We start from the raw sequence: 13,936 nt of genomic DNA on the forward strand, positions 1-13,936 counted from the left end.
GCAGTCTGTTGTGGGGGGGTTCTGTCCTGCCTGGTTCCCACAGTCGTTAGGTCCCAAAGAATCACACAGAGGTCTGCACTAGTTATAAACTGATTGGTCCATTAGTTCAGGCTTCTTATCAACTCTTATAACTTATCATAGCCCATTATTCTAGTATATGTCAGTCACAAGGCTTGGTACCTTTTTTAGTAGGGCAGGTCACATCTTCCTTCTTCTGTGCCTGGGCAGGACTGCAGAGGAATGGGCTTCCCTCTTTGCAGAATTTTCCTGTTCTCATTGACCCGCCTCTACTTCCTGTCTAGTTGTCCTGCCTATACTTCCTGCCTGGCTATTGGCCAATCAGCGTTTATCTAAAACACAATTGACAGAATATAGACAAATGTCCCGCACCAGCAGTCAGCAGTGTTTGTTCTAGTTTGGACATGAAGGGCATTAGGAGCTCCTGGACACCCAGGGAAAAATCTCCGAAAGTGTCACTATTGGCTTAATTTTGGAGCCCCATAACAGGGTAGCAAAGCAGCCAGAGGGTAGAGTGTGGCTCAGATGGTAGAGTGCTTGCTTAGCACGTGGGAAACCCTGCCTTTGATTCTCAGCGCCACACAAGCCAACCAAAGCGCTCCACGCCAGCTGCGATGCTCATCTGTTACCGTCAGCTCTCGAGGCATGGAGGCAGGAAGACCAGAAGTCTGAACTCATCTACAGAGCTACAGAGTGAGGTTAAGTGGCTCTGGACTACATGAGACCCTATTTCAAAGCAGCATAGGAAAAAAAAATCCATCAGAGCGAGCAAAGTCCTTGAGTGTTTGAGGACGACCCATGGAGGAAGAGGACAAACTCAGGGCAGGCTAGAGAGTGGAAGAGTTTACAGAGGTTCCAAGCCATCCAACCCCTCCCCACAGCCTCCCTCCCGTCCTGCCCTTTGCTGATCTCAGCAAAGGCTCTCTTTATTGCCCTTAGGACTTCAGTACCACGGACAGAGCACACGCCTCTGGTGGGAAAGGGGTGGGGAGTTGTGGGGAGAGTTAGGGGTACTTTTTTTTGTACCTAGGACTTTCTTGCTTAGTTGGAACAGAACTTCCCCTGCCTTTCCCTGCCCCTGCCTGCTGGAGATTTCCATACGCAGTGGGACTCTCAGGATCCAAGACCTCAGCATTCTCAAGTGTACAAGTTTCCATGCTTGCTTCAGCAGCACATATACCAAAATTGGAACGATACAGAGATTAGCATGGCCCTTACCCAGAGGGTTTTCTTTTTCTTTTTAGCTCGAATTTAGTTTTATTTTTAACTATTTTTTTTTGTACTGGGGGTTGAACTCAGGATTTTGTACATAGTTCTTCTACCTATGAGTCATACCCTAGCCACTGAGTCACACCCTCAGCCCCTCTCTGAAGGACTCTAAGCAGGTGCTCTACCACTGAGCCACACTCCAGCTCCTCACTGGGGGATTCTAGGCAGATGCTCTACCACTGAGCCACACCCCAGCCCCTCACTGGGGGATTCTAGGCAGGGGCTCTACCACTGAGCCACACCCCAGCCCCTCACTGGGGGATTCTAGGCAGGGGCTCTACCCCTGAGTCACACCCCAGCCCCTCACTGGAGGATTCTAGGCAGGGACTCTACCACTGAGCCACACCCCAGCTCTTCACTGGAAGACTATGCAGATACTGCAGACTCTATCTTGAATTCTGGCAGACTTTAGCCTAGTTGATGAGGGGAAGTGAAATTGCTCTGGGACGTACTTCTTCCAATCTGTGAACGAGCCTGTTATCTAGTAGCTGGGTGAGATCATTCCTCCTTTCTTTTTTTCTCTTGCGATAGAGAGGGAACTGATGCCACGCCCCTATCCCCCGCCTCCTGGTATAACAGCAAACACCGTCCAGGGAGAGTGTGCTTTTGTCTGGAATGGCCACGGAGGGTGTTGACTGAATGATGACCGGGTGTGGCTGCAATCCCAGAATTCAGGAGACTGAGAATTTCAATGCCAGTCTGAAATACACAGTGAAATGAAGGACATCTTGGGCAACATACCTTGGGATCCTGTCTCAATAACTGCAATATAAAATGCTTGACAAGGCAGAACATACCTGCAGTCCCAGTCCTTGGGAGATGGAGGCAGGAGGACCAAAAGTCCAAGAGCATCTTTGACTACACAACACTTTGAAGCCAGCTTGGACTACACGAAACATCAAACAAAGAAATAAGCGAGTAAACCGGTTAGAAATGGGGAGGGGCTCAGTGGATAAAAGGGCTTGTCTCGCCGGCCTGAGGCCTCAAGTTTGATCCCTAGAATCCAGGTAAAGGTGGAAGGAGAGAATCAATTCTATGAAGGTGAAAGGTGGCCCTGGAATATCCCCCATTATATACACAATAAGAATGACATAGCAGGCTGGAGAGATGGCTCAGCGGTTAAGAGCATTGCCTGCTCTTCCAAAGGTCCTGAGTTCAATTCCCAGCAACCACATGGTGGCTTACAATCATCTGTAATGAGGTCTGGTGCCCTCTTCTGTCCTGCAGTCATAAACACAGGCGGAATATTGTATACATAATAAGTAAATAATTCTTTTTTTTTTTAAAAAAAGAATAACATGCTATTGAGTAAGGGTGGGGTAGAATACACACACACACACACACACACACATACATATTTTATGGGATTCTCCTCTGCATGCTATGAATATGTTTTTATACCACTGGTTAATAAAGAAACTGCTTTGGTCTATGGCAGGTCAGAATATAGGTAGGTGGGAAAACTAAATTGAATGCAGGGAGGAAGAAGGCAGAGTCAGGTAGATGCCATGTAGCTACAAAAGGAGAAAGATGCCAGAGACTTACCGGTAAGCCACAGCCTTGTGGCAATACACAGATTAATAGAAATGGGTTAATTTAAGAAATAAAAACTAGCTGGGCAGTGGTGGCTCACGCTTTTAACCCCAGCACTTGGGAGTCAGAGGCAGGTGGATCTCTGTGAGTTCGAGGCCAGCCTGGTCTACAAGAGCTAGTTCCAGGACAGGCTCCAAAGCTACAGAGAAACCCTGTAAAAACTGAGAGAGAGAGAGAGAGAGAGAGAGAGAGAGAGAGAGAACTAGTTAGAAATACCCCTGAGCGAGCCATCCACCAAACAGTGTTGTAATTAATATAGTTTTCATGTGATTATTTGGGTCTGGGCAGCCAGGAAATAAAAGTACAGTCTCTATTTATGTATATTGTCAAAAATATGCTTGGTGCGTCTGGTGAGAACCAAACCAAATGAAACCAAGGTTCAACAACATTTTGTCAATGTATTTTATCAAGCTGGTAAAGAAAGCCAACCTCATCACGGTCAAGGTGGATTACCCTGGCTTTGAAGTCAGAACACTCACATTCCTAAGGGCAGAGTCCTGTCAACTCCCCTCGTGCCATGGGAACCCGCAGCTTCTGCAGCCTGAGAGCAGAGAGTGGTACAGAGCGGCAGCCACAGTGACTGGTGCCTCCATTGTGATCCCTGCCCATGATGGCAGCCTAGAGGTCAGGACTACAGCACCCTGAGCCTTGGAATCTGTCCTTCAAAGTTACTCACGGAGTGGGTGCTCTAGCGCCCTCTAGAGGAAAATCCAGGAACGAAGACTGGAAAGGAGATGTTTAAAACGCTGTCTGTGTGGGGTTTGGTGAGTGGAGACTGGCATGATGGCGGGAGTTCTTCCTGGAGGAGTGTGACTCCGCCTTCTCTTTCTCATTTTAAAAACTGCATTTATCAGGGGCTGAAGAGATGGCTCAGTGGTTAAGAGCACTGACTGCTCTTCCCGAAGACCCGGGTTCAATTCCCAGCACCCACATGGCAGCTCACAACTGTCTGAAAATACAGGGGATCTGACAACTTCACACCAATGCACATAAAATAAAGTTTTTTTAAAAAAGGGCTGGAGAGATGGCTCAGCGGTTAAGAGCATTGCCTGCTCTTCCAAAGGTCCTGAGTTCAATTCCCAGCAACCACATGGTGGCTCACAACCATCTGTAATGGGGTCTAGTGCCCTCTTCTGGACTACAGGCATATACACAGACAGAATATTGTATATATGATAAAATAAATAAATATATAAAAACTGCATTTATCGTGTGTGTGTGTGTGTGTGTGTGAGAGAGAGAGAGAGAGAGAGAGAGAGAGAGAGAAGAGAGAGAGAGAGTGCGTGTGCACACGCAAACACACGTGCAAACGCTTTCACTGTGGCACAAATGTGGAGGGCAGAGGACAACTTGGGAGAGTTTGTACTTTCCTTCCACCATGTGGGCCCTGGGAATTGAACTCTGGTTGTCAGGCTTGCTGGAAAGTGCCTTTACCACTGGGCCATCTTTCCAATGTCTCTCTTTTCTTTTTTGACAGGGTCTCATGTAGCTCAGGCTGGACTCAAACTGTCTATGTAGCCAAGGATAACCTTGAAATTCTGGTCATCCCATCTTCACTTCCCAAGTGCTTGGATCGCAGCTTCATACAAGATAGGCAAGCAGCCTACCAGCTAAGCTACATCCTTACAGTCCTGCTTTTTCCCACCCCTTTCCCATGCTTATTTGCTTTTGGCACAGGGTCTGGCTATGCATCCCTGGCTGACCTTGGACATGTAAGCTTTCTGCTTTGGACTCCAGAGCACAGAAATTACAGATATGTGCTATCACCCTGCCCCTTTGTCTGTAAAATGAGGCTTAACATAAGTACTTCCTCTCAAAGAGGTTATGAAGAGCAAAGAAACTGATCTGTGTACAATTTATGTGCCAGCCAGCTGTGGACACCTATAGTCCCAGTACATGGGAGGCTGAAGCAGTAAGACCATGAGTTCAAGTTCAGCCTGTGATATATGGTGAGTTCCAGGTCAGACTGGGCTGCCGTACAGTGAGACCGTGTCTCTGTCTCAAAACAAACAAACAAACATGCGTACATTGATGGGGATGTCGCTTAGTACCATGTAAAAAGCCCTGGTTTTGATTTCCAGCAGAAACCAATTGTGGTGTCCCAAACTTGCAACCCAAGCATTCATGAGATCAACACCATCCTCAGCAACAGAGGGAATTTGGAGTCACCCTGGGCTATATGAGATGCTGAGCTATGGAGAAGGAGAGGAAGAAAAAGGGAAGGGGAGGAGGGAGGAGACAGGAGATGTCACAGTGAGCCTCAAGAGCTGGAAGCCAGGAGAAGCTGGCGTCTCCCGGCAGTGAGAGGGTTACAGCGGCTTCCTCCCAGCCGCCTTGGTGTCTCTGGGGGAAGAGTTGGAGCTGCTGTTTGTTACCCAACCCTCCAGAAGACGCTGGTGCAGCTGGGAGGAAAAGACCAAACTGCTTCCTTTCAATTATTCAGTGACTGGAGCTTCCTGGGGCCCCTGCTGGAGCCGGAGGAAAATCTTGGCGGGAGCTTCTTCCACTAGGGCACCTGGGCTGGAGCCAAGGTGGGACCTGGGGGAGAGATAGGCAGCCTGGCTGTGCAGGGCTGGGACCTCAGTGCTGTGCCTTGACAGTCGGCCTCATGGTCCCTGGCCTCATGGTCCCTTCTCCTGCCCTCCCGTTCAGTCTAACCTCCTGGACTGGGCCAGGATTTGGCCCCACCCCTTCCCTGCAGCTTCAGTCTCTGCTGTTGAATACGGATGATCGGGCGATCGTGCATAGCCTAGGAGAAGCATAGGCTGTCCTGAGAGTATGTGGGCTTGGGCAACCTGTCCAGTCATAGGCTAGCTCCCACCTCCCCTGCTATATTCTGCACTACTCAGAACACACCAGCCGAAACCGTTCCTTGGGTCTGGAATGCCCCACCTTCCATTCATTCTGACCAAATGGGCAATGTCACCTCTTCTCTGAAGCCTCCAATGACTTTCTAAACTATGTCCTCCTGGGGGATGTGCCTCTGGGGTCACTTTTTTGCTTCTGCTCTTGTTCTGCTATGCTCTATCTCTGGCTGAGTGGCAGGCTTATCTGTTTCTTTGTTTACGTATTATTTATTGCCTTATGTAGCTCAGGCTGGCCTTGAACTCTTTCTGTAGCCAAGAATGACCTTGAACCCCTGATTCTTCTGCCTCTTCCTCCTGAGTGCTGGGCTTACAAGCATTAATCAACATGGCCAGTGTCGTACTCAAGATCAAACCCAGGGCTTTGTGCACGCTACCAACCAAGACACATCCCAAGCCCTGTTTTTGAGATAGTGTCTCACTAGGTAGCCCTGGCTAGCCTGGGATTCACTTCATAGACCAGGCTGGCCTCGAACTCACTGAGCTCTACCAGCCTCTGCCTCTCAAGTGCTGGGATTAGAGGTGTGTGCCACCATACCTAATTTCCTATTCTGGACTTGACTCATGATGCATGTGTCTCGGTCTTTTACGTGTTGGGATTACAGACACACACCACAATGCCCAGCTTGGTCGAGGTCTCTCTAAGAATGGTTAGTTAGTCTGTCTTCCTGATCTTAGTGTCTGGTAGGGGCCTTCACACAGGGCAGCCAAGTGTGACCACCTCAGTGCCTGCAGGTGGATCAATAGTTCGAGGCCAGCCTTGGCTACATAGTGAGTTCAAGCTCTGCCTTATGTCAAAATGAACAACAATAGCAAAAACAATAACAATAATAGCAAAAATCCAGCCTGGGGCAGGCAAATAGCTTAGTGGAGGAGGCTGTTTGCCACCCAGCCCGAGGACCTGAGTTCAACCCCCAGCTTACATGGTGGGAGAGAGAACAGACTCCTGTAAGCTGTCCTCTGACCTCTGCATGTGTGTGTCAGGGTACACGCCAACCAACTAACTGACGAGCTAACTGTAAGAAAAATCGAGCCCATGAGGCTGGAGAAATGGCGTAGCAGTTAAGTGCACTGGCTGCTCTTCCAGAGGACCAGGGTTCAAGTCTCAGTACCCACATGGTGGCTCACAACGGTCTGTAACTCCAAGATCCAAGATCTGACACTCTCACACAGACATATATGCAGGCAAGACGCCAATGCACATGAAAGAAAGAAAGAAAGAAAGGAAGGAAGGAAGGAAGGAAGGAAGAAAGAAAGAAAGGAAGGAAGAAAGAAAGGAATCAGCCTGTGTTTGCTTGCAGTGGTAGGGAACTCACTTCCTGTGTGTTACTCTGTCACTTGTCATCTCCAGGGACCTCAGCAGAAGCTGTCCTTAGTCTTTGCTCCCAACGTCCAGTCTGCGTACTTCTGACAGTGCGCTAGCACCATCACCCCCGACACAAGGCTGGGAAGCCGGCCCAGCGTCTGAATGAGACGGGAAGGACTTGTCTTCTAGCCAAGCTCCTCCCCCTATTCTAGAGCTTCCAACTTGAATCCCCAGATCAGAAGTTGGAATGGCAGATTCCCAGAGTCACGGTGGCCTCCGCTATGTGCTTGTCGAGGAGGAACTACAGTCTGGGTCACACAACCCAAGTGACCCCAGTTCAGACCACCAAGGTCCAGAGTTGGCCATACGGAGCTTCGTATGGGACAGACCCCACCGCACCAGGTGTTCAGACGAGCATCATCAACCAGGGGCGACAGATACTCTACACTCCAGGCTTACAGAACAGGCAATACTGCTCTCGAACACCACACAGACCAGCCCAAATCAGCAGACAGCTATTGAAACCAGAGATGGGGGCTTAGGGTGTGGGTCGGCTGCTACTGTGCTTATCTAGTGTGAACAAAGCCTTGGCTTCCATCTCTAACACAGCATTACATCAGAGTGATGATACACACTTGTGATCCCAGCACTTGAGAGGTAGAGGCAGGAGGATTAGCATTTCAAGGTCACCCTCAGTGGATAGTTGAGACATTCAGCAGGTAAAGGCACTTGCTGCCAAGCCTGAGTTTGGTTCCCAGAACTCACATGGTACAAAGGGGAGAAATGACTCTCATTCTCTAACCTCCGCAAATGGGCCTTGCTATGTCATGTGCACTTGTGTATACGTGCACATGTTTGTATATGCACACATGCATAAAAAGGTAATCCTCAGCTGTATAGGCAGTACAAGGTCAGCATTAAAAAATAAGATTCTATCTTGGCTGGGCGGTGGATTAAGGTACACACCTTAATCCCAGCATTCGGGAGGCAGAGGCAGGCAGATCTCTGAGTTTGAAGCTAGCCTGGTCTACAGAGTGAGTTACAGAACAGCCAGGACTACACAGAGAAACCCTGTCTCAAAAAACAAAAGCAAACAAGCAACAAACAAAAATGCAAAACCGGGTAGTGTGCATTTGCAATCCCTAATGAATCCCTGGTGCTTCCTGCCCAGCTAGCCTGCCTGAGCCCTAGGGTTAGTGAGGCCCCGCTTTTAAAAATAAAGAGAGTGCCATGTGAGAAACAAAATTTACGACTGTCATCTAGCCCCATACACAAGCGCACAAATGTGCATGCGCCCACATACACATACACATACCTGCACATATCACACATGCACACTTGCACATACCATAACACACACCTGCACATACCATATACACACACCTGCACATACCATACATACTTGCACATACCTTCACATACCACACACACACAACTGCACATACCATACATACTTGCACATACCTTCTCATACCACACACACACCTGCACATACCACACACACACCTGCACATATCATACATACCACCTGCAAATACCACACACACACCTGCACATACCACACACACAACACACACCTGCACACACCACATTCACACCTGCACATATCACATATGCACACACCTACACATACCACACACATACTTGCACATACCACACATACATCCCTGTACATGCCACAATATACCCCTGCACATACCGCACACATACGTGCACATACCACACACATACGTGCACATATCACACACACTAAACAAATAAATATATAAATAAATAGAAGTTGGGAGGTGATGTATCAGCTCAGAAGCTTTCGTAGGAGAGGCAAGTACTGGCCAGACAGCTGGTTTCTCCGTTTAGAGAGAGTGTTGGTGGAGTATGGGGCAGATGCCGCCTCCATCCACATAACCTCATTATGGAAAATTCGCTCTATTGACTTGACTCTAATCAGGCAGGCTGCCCTGGGCATCCCCCTCAGGTTCCTGCTGGGCCAGCTGAGATCAAAGAGAGAGCCAAAGAGAGTTGGGTTGGGGGCTGGAGCATCGCCTGCCTTTCCTATTGATCCAGATGCGACTCTAGTTGCTAGGCAACAGCCTCCAGTCTCTCCTGGTCCTTCCTCCCCCAGGGGCTGCAAGATTGGGCAGTAAAGGGAGTAAGAGACAGAAAGAGACATCACGTGCGTTCCCTGTGTCTTTCCACACTAACGATCTCTGTAATCAAGCCTGGAGTCCTCTTCCTGCTGGGGAAGCACTTCTGTGCCGGGAGCTCCATTTTCTCACCAGATAGACCCCTTTATTTTGCCACACATTTATATGCATCTCTAGTGACTAAAAATCTACACACTCACTGCACCAAATGGGGGGATGTAGTCTTCTAGGAAGACCAGAGACTCACCACGAAGGTTCAGAGAAGGGGAGGGGAGAGATGGAGGGGTCAATAGAAAAATCAAGGCAAGACTCGGGTTCAAGCAGGGGCGGCACACATCTGCAATCCCAGCACCTGGGAGGTGGAGGCCAGAGCGTCAAGACCACGCTCCCAATAAGACAAATTCACACAAAAGAGAAAATTCACCGAAACGAGACTGCAGGCTCCCGAGTCCTTTCTCTGCTTTCAACTTGGATCTGATGATTTGATTTGGGGGAAAAGTCTCTGAAGACAAATTCACACTCGCATTTTTGAGTGGGCTGACTTTTTTTTTCTCCCTTCTTAAAACGTAGGATGAATTTCATAGTAATTTTTCTTGTTGTTGTTTCAAGTGCTGTAATCTAAAACGGTAAGTCATGTTTTTTCAACAGGCGTCGAAATGTACTGTGGGCTTGAGGGGCTGAAATTGACTAAACAATGCAAATCAGCCTCTCTCATCACTGCTACTATCTGACACATTTTATCAGACCTAGTCTGCTCATCTTTCCTAGTTTTTATTTTTTGGTGTTTCATGACAGGGCCTCTCTGTGTATCCGTGGCTGCCCTAGAACTCACTCTGTAGGCCAGGTTGGCCTCGAGCTCGGAGATCCGACTGGCTCTGCCTCCCAGGGATTAAAGGTGTGTGCCACCACCTCCCAGTGATTTGGCTTTCTTCTTCTTCTTTTTCTTTGTTTTTTCATTTTTCTGGGTTTTTTAAAAAGTTGTGTGTGTGTGCCACACCCCAGCAGTTGTTATATGGTGACCTACTTATAGCACATTTAGAATTAGGTCTCTCTTCAGGAGGACTTCCCTTATGGATGGGGGAAGGAGAGTTTTCCTCCTTCCCTTGGTTCCCCTTTCTTTTTCTTTGGTTCGTGTATGTTACATACAGTGAAGGTTTGCCGGTGGAGGCCATAGATAACCCCAGACACCATTCCTCAGGAGCTGTCCACCCTGGTTTTTATTTTTATTTTCTAATGAATTTTTTGTTTTGTCTTGTGTTTCAAGACAGGGTTTCTCTGTGTAACAGACTTGGCTGTCCCAGAACTCATTCTGTAGCCCAGGCTAGCCTTGGACTCATAGAGATCTGCCTACCTCTGTTTCCCAAGTGCTGGAATTAAAGGTATGAGTCACCAAACCTGGCTTTCCTTGTTTTTTGAGATGGGCCCTTCACGGGGACTACAGCTTGTCAACTAAGCCCAGGTTTGCTGGGCAGTGAGCCCCAGAGATCCTCCTGCCTTCATCTCCCTTGCACTGGAGTCACGATTATGCCCTACCACGCCCAGCTTTGGGCATCAAATTCAGGTTCACACATGTGTGGCAAGCACTTTATGACACATCCATCATCCCCCAGAGGCCCTCCCCACCCCCCACTCCCGCCCCGACTGTTTCTTTCAAACCTTTTCTTTCTTTGAGAGGCTCTCCCTCTGCAGCCCAGGCTAGCCTCCAACTATGTAACTCAGGAGGTCACTGAGCTTGTGACCCTCCTGCCTCAGCCTCCCAACCACCATCCCCAGGTATCAAACCTTTTTTGTTTCATTTTATCTGAAGCTGGAAGATGCTTTCGTTACAACTTTGAGAGAAAATAAAAACCGCAACAGGGCAGGCAGGCTCATGGCCAGCAGCTGTTGGCGTGGGGGTGGAGAAGAGGAAGGAAAAGGCCATGCATGCTGTTCTGAGCTAGGGTGCAAGAAAACAAGTAGCTCCATGGCAGAAGGGACGGCCGGGGCTTCAGAGAAAGCAAAAACGTGCAGAGCAGGGGGAAACCATGCTCAGACGTCGGCTGGTGTATCAGAGAGAAAGGGAGAAAGAACAACGGGAGAATTTACTTTTCTGAGCTCTAACTCATAAAAGTAGGCAGCCCCAGCCAGGCTGCGTGGTAGAGGCGCCATACACAGCTGCCTCAAACCATTTAAAAAAAATAAATTGAGGGCTGGAGAAATGGCTCAGTGGTTAAGAGCACTGACTGTTCTTCCGGAGGACCCGGGTTCAATTCCCAGCACCCACATGACAGCTCACAACTGTCTGAAGATCCAGTTGCAGGGAATCTGACACCTTCACACCAATGCACATAAAATAAAGTTAAATAAACCATAAAAAATAAAAATAAAATAAAAAATAAATTGATTGAAAGATTGTGTGCTCACCCCCCCCCCACACACACACACATACACATGTGCATGCCATAGCAAACACACGGATGTCATCTGACAGCCTGAAGGAGCCAGTTCTGCCCTTCCACTGTGTGAGTCGCAGGGGCTTGAACTCATGTCATGTCGTGCGGGCTTGGTGACAAGAAATTTTACCTATTGAGCCATTTCACCAGCCCCCAAGCCCTTTCTTAAACATCCAAGGGAGAAGAGACGCCAAAGCACTCAAAAGCTCAGCCTGCTAGACGGGAGGGGGCTCAGACAGACCCAGGACGGTTGCTGGAAGCCCTTGGTCCTGGCCAGGCCTGCCACCTGCTCAGTCTCGGCTCTCGAGCATACTGACGGTTCCTTCCGAGACCTCTGCCCAGTGCTCGACACACACTTCACCTCTGAGAGGCACGGCTTTTCAGGGTCCTTGACAAATGGTAACCAATTAATGTCAATTAATCTGATTATCCTAAATAGTTAATTAAGCAGTTAATTAACAGCATCGTTGACAATAACCCGTGGATCCCTCAGGGACGGAAAGCGGGGCTATGAAGGAGGCCCTTGATTCTCTGGGAAGGAAGGGGTGAGGCTCTTGATGTCACACTGGGGGAGACGGGTACACATGCCTTCCTATGCCTGTCTTTCTTGCTTTGCCATCAACAGGGAATCTCCATCCCCACGTGGGAATCCACTCGTGCCGTGATCTCTGCCTCGACCCTGGCCGGGGTGGAAGGGTGATAATGAGCTGAGTCTACAAGCACAGGTCTGTCATCCCCAGAGACCGATAGCTTCAGGCCTGCCTGGGCAACTTGGTGAATTCGTCTGCAAGTCAAAAGCAAAAAGAGTGCGGAGGATGTAGCTCAGTGGTAGAGCTCTTGCTTAGAATCCCTTCGTGAGGGTCTAGGGCTGCTGCCCAGAGGGCTGTCACTTGTTCAGCATGCGCAAGGTCCTGGGGTCAGTTCCCAGTAGAAGAGACGTCTGTGGGAGAGGCCAGGAGAGGAAGGGAAATTGCATCTGTCTGGCTAAGGTTCCAGAGCCGACTCTCTATGTCTGATGCCTCCTCCTTCCCAGACCACGGGCCTCATAGTTCACCTTCGCCAAGGCCATGGACTCCTCAAGTTGCACAGTAGCCTGGATGAGATGAACGGGAATGGCCAGCCTCCAGGTCCCTCCGAAGAGGAGGGAATGAACCACCCTAATGCCAACCTATGCAGCACAGGGACCTTTGAGGACAACACATGGCACAGGTCCTTGCCTTTAAATGGCACCGAGCCCGAGCATCTGGGAGCAGCGTGCTCCCACCCACTGTGGTCGTACTACTTCTGAGCTGAGGCCCATGCCTCAGTTTCCCTCAGGTGGGAACCCCTACTTCGTAGGGTGTTGTGAGGATGAGAGAGATGTGTGAACCCAGGCGGCAGAGCCTGGCACCTGGGAAATGCGGTACAGGGAGCCAAGAAGAATGAAGAATGAGAGTAGAGATGTCGAGGGCTGAGCCAGAAGGAGCCTCGGGGACACATAGGAAACACCTTGACTTGATATACCTCACAGAAATGTCTGAGCAGAGCCTGGAGATGAAGGAGGCAGAGGAGGAGGAAGGAGGGCATTTTGGGCAGAGGGAACCACATATTTAAGAACGGGACAGTAGTTCTTAACTAGTCAAAAAGAACTTATTTTGGAATGCAACCCAAGGCCTGGTCTGTGCTAGGCAGGTACTCTACCGCTGAGGCACACTCCCAACTTTGTAATTTTTGTTGAGACAAGGTCCAGGCTGGTTTCGAACTCTCCATCCTACAACTTAGTTTCCTAAATATTAGAATTATTCTTTTACATTTTTATTTTCTCTTAGTTTTCTGGTGCTGGGAACCCATAGTTTTTCTATGCTAGTGAGTGCTCCCTGTGCTAGATGAATGCTCCCTGTGCTAGGTGAGTGCTCCCTGTGCTCGGTGAGTGCTCCCTGTGCTAGGTGAGTGTTCCCTTGATAGGTGAGTGCTCCCTGTGCTAGGTGAGTGCTCTACTGCCGAGATCCATTTCCAGATGCTCTGCTTTCCAACTCTCTGTGTGCACTAGCATCCGGGTGCTTTAATATTTGACCCTTTTCCAGGCAGTGATACAACCTTTAATACCAGCACTCGGGAGGCAGAAGCAGGTGGATCTCCATGAGTTAGAAGCCAACCTGGTCTACAGAGTGAGTTCCAAGAGAGCCTGGGCCTCACAAACACTGTCTCGAACAAAACAAAACAAAACAAAATTTACCCTTAGACTCGCTCATTTAGGTTGGGTCGTAGGAATTTTCGTATCATGGACTCTTCTAGAAGCATAGAGGCAGGCATGCTGTATCATCAGACCAT

General features: G+C 49.0%; 1 protein-coding gene and 1 non-coding gene across 2 annotated transcripts in view; one reads left to right on the forward strand and one right to left on the reverse strand.

The window, feature by feature from the left end:
- Srrm3 (serine/arginine repetitive matrix 3) overlaps nucleotides 1-13,936 on the reverse strand; it is a 71,575-nt gene that overhangs the window by 47,519 nt on the left and 10,120 nt on the right. The window lies entirely within an intron of this gene.
- LOC146895463 (U6 spliceosomal RNA) lies at nucleotides 1,174-1,277 on the forward strand. The gene has a single exon (XR_015000691.2). It is a non-coding gene; the product is annotated as a U6 spliceosomal RNA (small nuclear RNA).

The sequence above is a fragment of the Myodes glareolus genome, chromosome 2 (genome assembly GCF_982192425.1).
Source record: "Myodes glareolus chromosome 2, mMyoGla1.1, whole genome shotgun sequence".
NCBI lineage: Eukaryota > Metazoa > Chordata > Mammalia > Rodentia > Cricetidae > Myodes > Myodes glareolus.